Here is a 13,917-nt window from a genome sequence, read left to right on the forward strand (position 1 = left end):
ACATTGTAAATCACCAGGGATCTCCAATCGCATAAACGTGTCAAAAGGCAAACAATAAAGTATAAATTTCTAATTTTTATTATTAGGAATGCTAAACTACTAATACTGCTACTAAACTACTATTAAAGTGCTACACCACTTTAAACACCACATGATTGGTGGTGGTAATTTTTTTATATGTTCGGTGTATATATTTTAACACCCCCATTGCACTCTGCACACGTCAAAGTTTTTGCAGCACCAATAAGGTCGTTGGAGCACTTTGTACAACAAGATAGTTGTAAATGTAATTATTGTAATTTTTTTTCCTTCCTGAGGGAAAAGGACCGTTTGTCTCCGTGCTTAGTCCTAAAAGGACCTTTGCGCCTCCCTTACTTTAATTTTGTGCCCTCAAAGTCCGAGGCTTTTGCAAAAACCAATCAGATTTAAGGGCTCCTGTTCTCTAATGTCCTTGGGGCTGAGGAGATATGCTCCCAGGTATCTTTTCCGAGTTTCTACGATGGCAGGACAATCTAATCAAATGTGCTCCGCTGACTCCTCCTTCTCTCCACAGAGTCTACATTCGTTACTCTGGCTAAGGCCTACCTTCATAAGGTGCTTCCTTAGAGGGCCATGTCCTGTCAACATTCCTAATATCAGTCATATCCTCCTTATTCTGGTCTAGGAGAGCTGTCCACCCTTTAACGTAAGGAGAGATAAACAATTTGGGTAGTCTTAATCTTGAGGCTATACTCCAATTATTGTGTCTTGTCCTCTTTTCCCAATCTTTGACCAGAGCTTTAATGTTGGAGAAGGCTATCCCACAACCTGGCTCAGGCCCCACCATTGTGGACTCCGCTCCCTTTTTGGCGAGGATGTCTGCTTTTTTCATTCCCATGAATACCTTCATGACCCGGTACCCAACCGAGTGTTACTCTGTTATTCATTTCCAGCTCTGCTAGAGCATTCCTGCATTCCCAGACCGCTTTCGAATCCAACGAACAGGTATCAAGTGCCTTCAGTGCAGCCTGACAATCAGAAAGTATTAGGTATGATAATCCTTTTGTCCTCATTTGTATGAGTCTTCTGACATGAGTCTATTGCCATGACCTCCGCCTGAAAAACCGTGGCATGTCTTCCTAGGGGCACAGCCATGTCAACTCCAGGTCCGTGTATTCCGTATCCTGCCCTAGAGTCAAGGCGTGAACCATCAGTGTAAAACTTCAGGACTCATTTTGTAGGGTAGGCCTCCTTTTTAATCCATTTCTCCCTACTTCCGATAGAGACCATATATGGTTTGTCAAAAGAGTATTTCTTAACCATTGCGTCTGACACTTTGGTTAGCATTTCAGCCTCAGGAAATTTTTGCAATATTTTCATGTGGCCTTCTAAGGAGATAGCATTTATTACCTTTGTTCCTAGAAACTTCATTGCACTTATAGCGGCTGTTCTCATCACCTCCTGCCCAAGAGGAGTGTAACCCAGGACCGCTTCAATTGCTAGTGTTGGGCAGGAGCTCATCGCTCCCGTGATGCTTAAGCAAACTAGCCTTTGTAGACTCTGTAGCCTGTTAGCAGCTGTTGTTTGTTCTACTTTCGGCCACCACACTAATGCAGCATATGTGACCATTGGTTTTATTATGGTATATATCATTTTGGGTTTAAGGCCCCATTTAAATCCAAAAAGTCTCTTACAGGCCCCAAGGGCCATTGTTGCTTTGGATATCCTGTTTCCTATATGGGAGTTCCAAGTGAGCTTTTCATCCAGGATTAAATCCAGGTATTTCACTTCTTTTGTTTTGTTTATGCTGATTCCCTCCAGAACAGGTTGTGTTAGCTGGAATTTTCTTTTCCTGGTAAAGTTAATCATATTTGTTTTAGATGGGTTGATCCGTAGACCTTCCCCATGACACCAGTTGCTTTAGTTCTATTTGTATTAGGCGTTACACAGCATGCCTTTGTTTATTCCTTTGATCATAAGCACTAGGTCGTCCGCATAACATAGTAGCCTAGTTCCCCTCTTCTCTGCTTTGCTTAGGAGATCATCCACTACCATCGCCCACAGGAGAGGAGACAAAACTCCCCCCTGGGGGCAGCCTTTCTGGGCCGTGATTGCGCCAGATTCGTCTTCGTACTTTGCTTTTACTTGTCTGCTTTTTAGGAGGGCTACTATCCATTTGACTACATCTGGGGAAACTCCAAAACGTTCCATCGCAGTCTCCGTGGATTGATATGCTACTCGGTCGAAAGCTCATTCAATGTCCATAAAGACGCTGACTAGGGCTTCCTTTTATTCGAAGGTGTTCTCCATCTCTCCCACTGTGGAGAGCGGTGGTGGTTGATTTACCTTCTATGTAGGCGTGTTGTGTGGGACTAAGTGGGTGATTTGGTAATATTACGTCCCTCGTGTCTGTTTATTTTTTCCATAGTTTTCACCATGAAGGAGGTTAGGCTTATGGGTCTGTACGAGTTGGGTTTTGTCGGATCCCTGTCGTTTTTCCGTACAAACACCACAAGTGCTGTCCTCCAGTTCTTTGGTATGTATCCTAAGGCGAAATTGCTTCTAAACAGAATGCTAAGAGTATTTAAAAGTATGTCCAGCCCATCTTGAAGAAGGGCTGGAAAAATTCCATCTGCCCCAGGAGATTTAAATGGCTTAAACGATCTTATAGCCCATTTAATTCTTTCATGTGTAAATAGCCTGTTAGACCGCTGTCTGGCTTCAGCAACCTCCCGGCTGGATCCCCCCCCCCCCCCCGATTAGAGAATAAGTATCCTCATTTCGAGTCAGGTGACCCCCCAGAAAGTGCATCTCCAGAAGCAGTAGTGTAATTTAATATATCTCAAAGAGAAAAATAATTATAAAGTGTAACAACGTACAGTGAATACACATTAGACAGGTGGCGACATGTTGGAACAGGACCGGCTGGACTAGATAAAAAGGGCACAGAGCGATCCGTACTGGCTGGCGTCTGGATAAAATAATCATAGGACAATTCAACACATAGGCGTATCCAAGGAGGGTTTTTGGGAGTTGAAAACAAACCCCCTCCCCCATTAATACAAATATTCAAGGAATATTTTAACTTGCGTTAAACTGAAAGTATACTCGTGGTCGAACAATGTATTATAACTACAATTATAGTTAAGTTTAATTTTAATTTGTTTGATATATTCAGTATAACAGCTGACATATAGTAAAACCAAGACTCATGCTTTGTAACTTTTCAGAATGACGAGTCTGCGACCCATGGGGGTTGATAAACATAATACAGACCAAGGCGTCAAAAACTCATCTGAAATGCTTCCTAGACCCAAACGCATTTTACAGCGTTGACGAGTTTCTGGCACTTAACTGGGAGACAAGTTCATTCTCCCAGACATAAGAAAAGAGGTAACTACATTGATAGTTTTGATTTTTTAAATCCAAATAAGAAGATAATCAACACTTTCGGATGGGTTTGGAATGTTACATTGTAAGCCTATAGAGAAAGTGGAAAAATGAAATGGTCAGAAAAATTGTGGAAGAACCATAATCTCCTATCTTTATTCTCAACATTAGTGATGTTAAACTAATAAAACGGACGATTGAATAAATTGTTTCAAAAATGACTAGCATACATGTTAATTATCCACAAATCTAACGAAATCAAGGTGAGCTTCCATACCTATGAACTGAAACAAAGACTTACATTATTAGCATAACCCAAGTGATTGCTTTACAACTTACAAAGAACTTGCTTTATCAAGTCGTACCATTTCACTCGTCTCATTTTAAAGGTATGGTAAATACGAATCCAAGTGATTGTTTCACAAATTACATAGGACTTGCTCTATCAAGTCGTACCATTTCACTCTTTTCATTTTAAAGGTATGGTAAATACGGATCCAATTGATTGTTTTACAACTTACATAGGACTTGCTCTATCAAGTCGTACCATTTCACTCAACAAGTACCTAAGTAAATTCCTTATATCTATCAAAAGGAATTTACTTATATCTATTTTCTCCGTTTAATGACATATGAACACATAACGATGGAGGTAATGTTCATAATACTGTGCATTAACCCATTCAATTATGCCACATACTCAAATACATAAATTCATCCATCATTTGGTTTCCATCCCTCTACTTTTCTCTTGTTCTTTACACTTGTTCAATTTTTTGTATTCAAAGTTTACTTTAAGAAATTGTTTTGATCTTTACTGAAGAGACAGCTACAGGAATGCCTTTAAAGAGTTGTAAATCTTGTAAAAAGTGAGAGTAAAAATTGTTGTAAAAAGACAGTTATCAAGGTCTATCTGTTGGAAGTGATCTGCCTTGAATTCTCAAGACAACTGCAGCACCACATGGACACTCACGCCAACCAGACGAGAAATGCCAGGGACTGTTCTGCCAATTCACCAGTCCTTTCCAATCAAAGCTGTAACCCTGAATCTGGCAGTTGGAATTCTTATAATGGCAGGCACTATTTTGCTAGTTGTGCACACCTTCTTTGAAACCTACGTAGAATGTAATAATTATTTAAGTAAAGTATACAAGATTTTATTCTTCAGTATGAAACAAGGTACATTTACAGTATATTCAGTGTATTAATATTTTTTGTTTAAAACTAGGTCTTGGTTTTTCATTATAAGTGAAAAAAATTAAAAGTAAGTCAAAAATATCCAAAAGTAAAGCCTTATAAAAAATAATAATTTTGTATTACTTTTCAAAATATACAAAATGCTTTTAAAAAAGTATTTTATTCAACACATCTAAAAAATTCCACTTTCCCCAAAATTTGTAAATTGTTTTTTGTAAATAGTAAAATGTTGTGTTTTTATCAAAAATTGACATATTCACATTCCCACATTTTTAGATATTTTCTGTATCCTTATTGTATTTTGAAATATTTTCTATATTGTAGAGCATAAAAGTTCTGAAAATAAAAATATTTTTTGTTTCTTTAATACTTTTATATGTAAAAATGTTTGTTGCAAATCCTAAGAAGTGTTTTTTCACTAAATAAAAGTTGTACAAAAACACAATATACCGTCCGAAAATGCTTAAAATTAAGTAAATTTTTTAGAGCAAAACCTCATTGTCAAATAATAATTGACTAACTTCACCTGACTAATTTACTAGGTCACTCATAGTGTTCAATAAATAAAAAAATATGAAATAAACAGTATTTGTAATCTAGGCGTAGGCCTAGGTGTAACAATTTTTATATCACAATTGTAGCCTACAGACCAGTGAATGTCACTAAATTATTTTACAATAAATGAATCACAAACAAACCATTGTTTACGGTATAGTTTATACATACAAGCTTATAATTCATAAATAACAGTTTAGAATACACAATGAGTAATGCTGGTGCATCAATATGGCAGCTATAGTCGTCTCGAAGTTATAAAATTTTATCACAAGATAAACACTTGTAATTTACTATTCTTAGACGATATCTATACCCCTTGATGGCAAATTTCACAAGGAAAAGTATTACGTTGTTTGATACTAACACAACTCTAGTAATATTAAGAGAAATAACAAAATACTAGAGACTAGTTTCAATAATTGTCTAACATTACAGAAATGTTGCAAACAATGGTTGTGTCCAAGGTCTTTTTTCGCAACATATATCATCGAACAGATGTTTGAAGCAGATGATCTTGTTGAGAAAGAAATCTGAACGCAGTGATGTAGCCGAACTTATTCCTAAATGAAATTTCCCGTGGCAAAAGTATAGGGAAAAAGTCCTTTTTCTTGCGTTTTCTCAAAGTACACGGCAAAACAACATTTGTATTGCAACTTTATAATTTCAGTGCATACTTATTACACATTATTATTTAATAAACTATATATCAAATTAATCTGTGAAACATCCCGATTAATTTGGAATAACATTTGTCCTACTTAAGTTTTATTTTCGATAGCAAAAGTTTGATTAAATAGATGACTGCAAAATCGACTAGCGACTAGTCCTTCAACATTGGAGAAACATTTTTTAGCGACTAGTCACTACTCTTCTAACAGAGGGAGGGTTAAAGAAAAAACTTCAAAACTGGTTGCTCTAACGAACGTATAAGTGTAAAGTTAGTTCTGGACTGAAATTATTATTATAGTCAAATAATTATTATTACAGTCAAATAACTCCATTTTCAATCTTGAAGATTATAAAATAAAGATGTTCTCAAACATTTCAACCCTATCAGTAATTTTGTCTGTTTTAAAAGAACCTAATATTGAATTTTGTTTGCAACCATTCCATTGTTACAATCACGTAAAGATTGTTACAATCATGTTAAGTATTGCTTGACAATACTAGATGGTGCTACATCCTGTAAGCGTAAGTTATAACTTCTTGGAAATTCACAAATATAGATTATCTTTATGCAGTTAAATACGAGAAAGTCTATAAACTTTTAAATTTATGCTGTTAACTCTTTATTTTCTAGTGGACAAAAGTTTTATTAAAACAAAATGCTTTAAAATGCTTCATGGAACAAAAGCAAGTACTAAGAAATGCTATTGTGAGGTAAGCGATATTGACTTTGTTGCAAGCTAGAATGTATTTTCTAATAATTAAAAGCTGGGAACAGAAGAACTGACTGGCTACTTGCTGAAGAAAAAGAGGGGAAATACTTAATTTAGTTTGTTAATTTTTAAAAGTTTTATTAAATTATGTTTGTTTTGTCAAAATAAAATGTTTGATAAAAAAAATAACATTTGTTAGATTATTTTATAATTTTAATAGCCATGTAAAACACAGTTTCAGACAAACAATTACCTAAAATATTAACAAGGTAGAAATATGCTATATCATATGTCATATGACAGGCTTTGCTGAGGTTTTATGAAAATTTAGTCTACAGCTACATGTGTTACTGTCAAGTGTTAAACATCACATGATTATACTCAGTTTGTTTACAGTGTATTTATGCTGGTATTTTCTCGTTGCCAACATAGTTTGTTACTCTTAAGACTAATGTAAAAATGACTGCAACTGGATCTCAAGGTGTAAAATGCACCACTGCTAAGCTCCTTGAGTGATATGCTTACACTCAGCCAATAAGTAGTAGAATTTATATACATATTCTTAACTAACAGGTTTATTTGGAGATATGAAAGAAGCAAAATACACGCAATATAGTTTTATTAAATTAATAAATGCTACACTTATTGTCATTTGCCAAAATTAAAGAGAGCAATAGTGCTTAAAAATAAATCTTACATACACAAAATTTTCAACTATACAATTACATAAACATACATAACACAAAATAAACAGTAAAAGTACAACAATAAATACAATACTTATTTGGCAGACACTTAAAATTAACCCACACTAAAACGTGTAGATAGAACACCAACGTATAAACCAAGGAAAACTAATAAAACCGTAACTGAGTATTTTGTTACTTTTATAATACTTGTTATAAATTGTTTGGTTTTTTAATCCAGAAGAATATTATAGCTTTTTAATTCAAGAGTTTTGTAACGTTTGGCATGAACAAATACTACGTTATCACAAAATATGTATATACAAACAACTACGTTTTAGAATTCTGTTTTTTTAAAACATTGTTTAATTGTATTTTCTATGACTTAACAGGTCAGTCTGCATTACCTGCAGAGCAATGTAAAAAGGCCATTAGTTAAGTTCTGTCCTTGGACTTAACTAATAAACCTCTCTGGACCTGAGTACTTTTTCCTAATAAACCTCAGCAAGCTATAAAAGCTATCATCTCAGGTGTAGATGAAATGTCTAAATATCACTTTAATATGATAGGGTTTGATAGATAAGAAAGAATCATTTTAGGGTGGTATACCAGCCTATTTTTGCAAATTTCATATCATCTATAAATTTTAAAAATTAATTCAAACATTTATGTGACAAAGTGGAATATTCGTCAAACTAATATTAAGGTAGATAGTAAATAAAACATTTTGATGTAAACCTTTAAAATTTATGTGCTTTAACAGTTGTCGAAAAAATCATTTCATTGTTAATTAGTGAAATCAATTGTGTTTTGAGAGATTTCAGGAATTTTCAAAATCTGTTTAATATCTTGAACTTTTATGAAGCTAGTAAAAATATGGTTACATTAAGAGGAAGAATATTACATAATTAAAGGAATGTTTCACAAGCTATACATAAAAATGTTGTTTTTGTATACATGTTTAAAACAGAGAAGTCTTAAAAGCATTTTGTATGGCCAATATGTGTAATAAAAGGTGTAACTCAAAAGTAACCAGATTAGTATTGGCAGAGCCACAGGACAAATGGAATGAGGCTGAATATCATACGGCCGGCAACATGACTCACCCTCCCACCCCTCCTTGAGTTTTTTCTGGCTTCTGTACTTATTTCACCCGTAGCGTTAGTTATAAGCAGTTAACCTTGTGTCTCTTTGTCTGTGAAAAGTTTTGAACATTAGCGTCCTGACTACCCTACATGAGGGTGTACAGGAAAAAAATGGAACAATGTGGTAAAACAAGTCATGTGTTCTCCACCAGGACAATGCTCCAGCCCACAAAGCTTTGTCAGTGAAAACGTTTTTGATCAAACACAACATCCCTATCTTAGATTATTCACTTAACTCATCCCACTTTGCTCCTGTGACTTTTTTTTTTGTTTCCTAAAGTGAAGTCAGCTTTAAAAGAAACAAGATTTGAGACTGTTGAAACACAAAAAGAAAGTCTCTTGAACAGGGTTATGGAAAATAATCTGATGCATTGTTATGCAGTGGGAAAATTTGCATAGAGCGGTGTAAAATATCGAGGAGGGGAGTACATTGAAGGAGATAAAATAAAAATGTTAATATCTGTAAGTAAAATGTGTTTTCATCCTCAGTCTTGTTATTTTCTAGCCACACCTCATACTTCATGTGTCTGTTTGGCAACACAAGTGTAGACCACATGAGCAATGATATTTTTCTTTAAAAATCAACCTCAATAGGAGAAATATTGGACCATCTTGAATTTCTGTTATGTGATGTATCGTGTGTTTAATAATTGTCTTATGTGGTGTATCACGTGTGTAATCACTCTTATATGATGCATTAAAAGTATAATTTCTCTAACATGTTTCATTAATTTCACTGCAATACTTAAAAACTTATTTCATGTTTTCAAACAAGCTTGATAAAAAACAACAATCAAGACTAAACAAAAGTAAACTTTATTTTACTATGAAGGAGGAGGAGCTCTTCTTAATGGAATATAAATTTTCTATTATTTCACAAAAGAAAACTCACAATTATCCAATAATTAGTGTATTTTTCACGAGGCCTTTCGACATCGAAGATGCCATCATCAGGTGTGAATCAACAATTTAAAAACAAATATCAGCTGAGTAAAACTATCAACATTTATATGGTTAAAATTAAAATAAAATGAAATAAATATTAGTATATGTATAAAAGTTTGGGTCAAAAAGAGAATTAAGTTATATTTTAAGGAATGGTAAATTTTGAATCGGTCCAAAATCATTGTTTAAAATTGTATCTTTGTGTTTTGTTATGTACAATGTTTCATATGCGTCGAGTTCTTCTTGTTTGTGGACTTCTTTTAATAATGTAAAGTTTTTAAATGTGTGGTTTGTTTCAAAAGCATGTTTGGCGATAGCAGATTTATCAGTTTGTCCATATTTATAATATCTTTCGTGTTCTTTAAATCTTTTTTTAATAGTTCTTTTTGTTTGGCCAATATAAATTTTATCACAATCTTCACAGTTAATTTTGTAAATTAATTTTACTTAATTAAATTAAATAAATTAAATTAATTAACTCGACGCATATGAAACATTGTACATAACAAAACACAAAGATACAATTTTAAACAATGATTTTGGACCGATTCAAAATTCACCATTCCTTAAAATATAACTAAATTCTCTTTTTGACCCAAACTTTTATACATATACTAATATTTATTTCATTTTATTTTAATTTTAACCATATAAATGTTGATAGTTTTACTCAGCTGATATTTGTTTTTAAATTGTTGATTCACACCTGATGATGGCATCTTCGATGTCGAAAGGCCTCGTGAAAAATACACTAATTATTGGATAATTGTGAGTTTTCTTTTGTGAAATAATAGAAAATTTATTTTACTAATTGAAAATAAAATCTTTTCTTTAATTTAGAAAGGTGATGATATGAAATGTACAACAAAAATTACTGGCATTTCATCTTGCCTTAAATACATCTTAAATATTTAACTGTGTTTACTGTTATCAGAAATGCATACCAAATATAGACAAAACTCTGGATTAATACAATTAATACTGATGTCATTATATAACAATCTGATCTGCACAGATTTAATCCTCAATATTTTCTTACTTCTCTGAGGGATATACTTAGTTATATAAATTTGATAGCCACTCCACTAAACCTGTATTACACAATTATTTATTCTAATTATCTACCCAAAACTGAGTATTCTAAATGAACTTAAACTTTGGTAATTCAATATTAGAAGGTAAACCCTTAGTGCTCGTGTTTCACATATATAATTGTACTTTGAGCTCAAGGATCCCCTAAGGGTGACCATGGCAGTTCTCTTTATCAGATTGGAGGATTATCATTACATCCTGTTTGGCTCAACCATTTTCAGTGAAAAATATAGATTGCAAGTTCTTAACTTCTGGCAGTCTCTTAATTATACATATATAGAATTTAATAGAAATTCTCAATAGCAAAATATAATAAGAAGTCTACAGGTATATTGTGGTGATATTAGATACCTACTCGAGACTAAAGTAAAGTATAAAACCCGTAGCTTACATTACAATATAAATTATTTCCTCTGGTACAATGAAAAATAGATAACCAATAAAAAAAAAACTTGACGCTAGTGAAGTTGTAAAGGTTCAACAATTTTAATTTTAATCCCAGTAATTTAAAACATCATAGTTCAAATATTGCCATTTTAACACCCAAGTCAGAGTGAAATACATGGTTAAGTAATACTGTGCTGTCAACAGGACAATTAAAAGTGATTATAGGTTATTAGAAATTTGTTATGGCCACATACAGAGGCCTGTCGAGCTCTTAAGGGTTGAACAATCATCAATTGTTAAGTGTTCAAGAAATTCTGACTACATGAAATATAAAAATACTAAAACTAATTTAGAACAATCAAGTTTACCTAACCAATAATCAAACTACACAATTAACGAAATATTTAATTTAATTTGATCAAAGTCATACCAACTTTCAAAAGAAAGCTCCCAGAAGTGTAGTCTGTAAAGTCGTTGGCTGGCAGAAGAATCGTCTCGTCATAATTAATTTACTGGCATCGTTTAACATTGAAAATAATTTTTGAATTAGTAAAATTTGTATATAAGTGTACTTAATGAGTTGAATTAAACACAATTGACAAACCTGACTGAAAAGATATTTTTTATTATTGAAATTAAATTTTAAGGAGACTTAGAAAACTTTATGTAGTTATAAGGTACATTCTTCACAATAAAGCAACAATTCATATTAAAATTTTCATTTGGTAAAGAGCACTGCTACACAACTGTAGTAAAATTATTTGAGCAATTTTTGGTAGTTATATAGTTGCACATATGCTTAGAAGCGTGCTCTCAGATCTCACAAAGCATTGCTGCCTTTTCATACATTCACTCCAAAAATTGGTGTTGGTTGCACAGCAGAGTATATAACTGCTGGCATTTTTGAGTTTTCTTATTTTACATCAAGTTTGGTCAATCATGTACCCACCAAATTACATATCTTAATTTGAATAGCATAATTAGGTTTTCAGGTACAAATATTTGAACATAGGTTAAAAAAATTGTTTAATAAAGCGTGTATAGTTATGTAATAAATTTTCTCAATATTGCATATAAGTAATTAAACCATATTTGAGCTATTTAATAGCACACATAAATTCAACTCTTTAAGTACATACAGGAGTCATACTTTTTTTAAACTTAACATCATTTTGAGCATTAAGAGTAGATTATTATTTAAAAGAGGACTTCTTGACAACCTAACATTCTTATACACAGTTAAAAATTGTCTTGCTTCCCAAAGTAAATTCATTACTTTACAAATATTATTTTACCTCTAAGTTAGAACACTTAAAATTTTGCTCTTTAAGCATCCATGTAATTTATCACATATACTCATGGGTGCAGAAGTTAGACACAATTTATTAATTACATGCAAGAGTCTAATGCTCACATTTTATGGGACTGTTTTTACCCTTCTGATCCTATTAAACATTTTGAACCATTTAAGTTGTTTCAATTTATAACTTTTATAAAACAGAAATAAATTATTCAGTTAATTAGTTATTTTATTTCCTAATGAACAAAAATCATACAAATTAAAATTATAAATATTATATATTTATTTTTTTTAAACGCTCATTAAATTTCAGCTTGACAAATACTTTATTTTGAACTCTTTAAAAAGTTTAGACTATTTCAATATTTTTTACAGAGGTTAGTTATATAAAAAATATCTTACATAATATGATTAAATATGGTTACATGCAAACATGCAAAAAATTCACAAATACTGTCAATTTACAAAGCTTTAAAAATAGCGTCGTTTTACTCAATAAATCATCTAAAACCAGCAACAAGAAACACATTGAAGCCAAAAATATGTTACTTTGTTTTCTACAACATCTACACAACAGATAAAAGGCATTTCAACCACAGTAGGCGTTATGTAGTATTACAGAATGTGACAATCTTGATATGTTAATTTACATTTTTTTATTCTTATTTACACAATATATGATATGGACTGGATATTATTTACAACGTTTCAGTTAAAATTGAAATTTTGCTACTATTTCAATCAATTGGTTCTTTAAAATAAGTAACATTATACTAATTTACAAATTTTATTAACAAATTTTCGAAAACAATGGTCAATGACTTTACAGGTAAATATTTACATTAACTACTCACCCTGAAGTTTGGTGATATACCCTCAAAATATTTTCTAATAATTATGTCTTGTGTTCGAAAAGGATATTGATAATCCTTAATACTTTACCTCTTTAGTTTTAGTAGAATAGCAACTAAAGTAGAACTTACTCTCCTCTCTTATGCTGTTTCTTATTTGAACGAAGACATCGGAATGGTGGGGTACTAGAATAACTGTACAACTGTATGTGAATATTGAGTGCGGAAATGTCAGCAGTCAACAGGTAACGTTTACACACTCGTGTTGAACACACGCTTGCGCATGCAGGCTGACCTAGACCTAGGTGTCCCAACATTAGGAGACAGTTATGTGAATAAGATAAGGTAGTAAGAATCTTAATTGAGCTAAATCACTAATTAACATTCTACATTACTCTCTTAACTAGCATTTTCCCACTAGTCATTTTTCTATAATTTATTGAGATATGCTACAAGGAAGTGTTCTTTTTTGTTCTAAAACAAATATTTCAATCACATTTATTTGATACTAATACTACCTTTTCATAATATAATTGCATGATCTATATCTACTTTGGTAGAGATTTATGTTGATGTTCTTAAATTATAGATGAGAAATGTTACAATACATTTTTCACTTGGAGTATGTATACTTAGTTAAAATAGGTTTCTAAAAGGATAATACAAATATTTTCATTAATTAAATCTTATTTTAAAAAGTAAATATAATTTATTAACAAATTTGTTGTATTATTCTATACTTTATTCTCATAGATAAAAAAAAGTATTTAATCTAAAAACTTATAATGAATAGTGAATTATGACATAAATTATGATAAACTAGTCTATATAAGAGAGACACTCTCTGTTGGAAGAGTATTTTTTTTCCGATGTTCAGTTTCGTTAAAAACCAATTCTACATTCACTTGACACCAAAATCTTTTAGAATTTCATGTATATCTGTCTGTCTATGATCCAACTTCACTCAAATGTATTATTATATATTTACCATGTGTAAATATGTTTCTC

The sequence above is a fragment of the Homalodisca vitripennis genome, chromosome 4, assembly GCF_021130785.1.
Source record: "Homalodisca vitripennis isolate AUS2020 chromosome 4, UT_GWSS_2.1, whole genome shotgun sequence".
Taxonomy (NCBI): Eukaryota; Metazoa; Arthropoda; class Insecta; order Hemiptera; family Cicadellidae; genus Homalodisca; species Homalodisca vitripennis.